This window comes from Uranotaenia lowii, unplaced genomic scaffold (assembly GCF_029784155.1).
Source record: "Uranotaenia lowii strain MFRU-FL unplaced genomic scaffold, ASM2978415v1 HiC_scaffold_256, whole genome shotgun sequence".
NCBI lineage: Eukaryota > Metazoa > Arthropoda > Insecta > Diptera > Culicidae > Uranotaenia > Uranotaenia lowii.
The window spans coordinates 16,612-19,297 of NW_026598153.1; positions in this window are offsets into that span (position 1 = coordinate 16,612).

Sequence of the window (2,686 nt, forward strand, 5' to 3'; positions counted from 1 at the left end):
GCCGAAGAAAAAACGGGATCAATTTTGAGTTCGCAGTTCGAACTCCGAATCAAACTATGTTTTGAACCACAGTCAAAATTAATTGTGAGTTAAAAAAGGAGCGTGTAGGCCTACCTACACGCTCGAAACAAAATAGCTAGACAAACTTAATTATAGTGCTACATACACTACCGCATCGGAAGAATTTTTCATGAATCGGAGACAAACGGTTCATGAAAAATTCAAAAACCTTTTTACATAGAAAACGATCAGAGACATCGGTCTGGCTACCCAAAGGTGACCACGAAACTCCGCAAGTCACAGCAATGCTTACCAGATCAAAACATGAAGGCACAAATCCAAAACATTACTCCAGTGACTTCTGGAAGACTTGAACGAACGCCAACGAGTCTTGGCAAATCGTCTCTGACCGATCCTGTACCAGCTTTCAAATTCTTGCCTCCGCTACGGTTACAAACACAAAACAGTAGATTCAACCTTAACAAATTTGCTTAAAAACACAGAACATTGAACAAATCTATATATATAAAAAGCAATTTCTGTATGTTTGTTTGTTTGTTTGTTTGTCCTCTATAGACTCAGCCGTCTTAAGAGCTAGAGGTTATTTATTTTTTCAAATTTATACAAAAACAAACTTCTCAAATTTTTCAACTGATGTTGAATAATTTATAAAATACTCGAAAGTTATGTTGAAAAACCTTCAAAACTTGATATATCCAAGCTTGCCCATAAACCAAATACAGAATTCGAGAAAAATTAAATCTGACCGGGATGGTCACATATTTTTTTAAACTTTCCGCATTTTACCTTAGTTTATTCAGATTTGTTGCTGAATCAAATGAAAAAAAAAATGTTAACTTGAAATTTTTCTGCGAGAAATCGATTTTTTAGAGTAAATTTATTCGTTGGATTCGATTTGATGAACACTGCTGTTGTAATTCGATGAAGACTTTTAATTTGAAGTAATTTTTTTTATTTTTACTCTTATATGTCTGAGAATAATGCTTAGTATCTGTTCAGATTTTTCCTATTTTCTTACAAGTTTTTCAAAAATCGTTCAGACCCGGAAGTGTAGATAAGTGTCGTAGAAAGTATTGTATGCTTAAGGTTAGAGATCATCGTTCTTTTTGTCAACTTTTTCGATGACATCTAGCCAAAATTAAACGTTCATCTATTGCGATATAAAAAAGACTATTTCAAATAGCTTAGCATCTGTTTTGACATGTTTTGTTCCAGATTTCACTGGAATCCAATCTCTTTTGTGATAAACGTCCTAGAAGCTACGAGCCATTTGATGAAAGAGACCTCTATTTGAAAAAGATCTCATACATCTGGTTGTAAATAATTGGACTTGGAAACTCGAAAACATAACGGACATTAAGATGACAGAAATAGAAGATTTCTAATGGAAATAGCAGTAGAAATAGAAAAAATTTCTATTGGAAACTCAACAGAATATTCAACCAAATATTTGGCCGAATGTTCGGCCGAATATTCGTTTGGCCGAATAGTTAAAAAGGTCAATATTCGGTATTCGGTCGTTCGCCGAATACCACTATTCTGTACATCTCTAATCTAAATCAAATTTATGTACCTGCATAGATTCTGACATTATTCAGAATAAATAAAAATAAAAAAAAATTGTCAAAAAATCAATTTCGAATCAATTACTCCTCTATCTTGTGGATGTTTTATTAAACGCCAAGGCAGTAAATAAGTCTTTTACATTCCTCCACATTCAAGTGTTCAACATGGAATCACTTCACTTAAAGTGCTATTGATTTTGCTATGTTTCCAAATGTTCCTGGAGAATACTTCGAGGAACGAGACTGCTGCCAGCCCCCCCAGAGTGAATTCCCTTTACGCAAATTTAAGTCTCGCAACAAACAATATCTGCTCGGCAAACAAATCGAAACCCTCACGGATCGTTGAGTTCGGATCATCTCCCCCAGTGGATCCACCGATGAATTAATTAATGTCTGCATCGGGGGTGGTCCTTAGACCAAACCATGGAAGAGAAAGAGAGAGACTTAGCTAAGATTGCTTTCGTAAATTGAAAATTCGCTTTCCCTGGCGATGGATAATGTAAAAAGAATTTTCCAATACGGGCAAGTAAGTAGATAGGTATTTAATGTGGGATGGAGCAATCCGTGCCTATCCGGGAGGCAGAAGGCCAGCTCACGTCTGGCTGTGGAGTGCGAAAGTTCGGAATTGGTCCAGCCAGGAAAAGATAACCGGATCGGATATTTGAGATTCGATCCGTGGAAGGAGGAGAGAGGAGGAAGTTGTCAGGAAAAATCCCAAGCTGCCAAGACTCTAGCTTGTCGGGTTTGAAAGTTTAACGGATGTTTCCGCTTTCCATTCACGGGCATCGTTGAATCATGTAATCTCATTAAAGTTACATGAATCTGATCAAAATCTAATTACTCAGATAACAGCAACATCAGCGGCAGGTGAAGTGAAGGACGAGAGGTTGTTCTAAATGTGGGCAGCACATATTCCACAGACCTCGGGATGCTGACAGCTGGCAAATTAAAAATTTAGATCCGAAATTGAATTAGCAAAGCGGTTTGACGGAGGTTTTCATCGATCTATTAGGTTTTGATTCGATGGTTTGATTGCAATTTAAAGCTGATCGGTGCTTTGCCTGTTGATTCTGTGTTTTGTGTTTTAAGTAGGTAGCAGA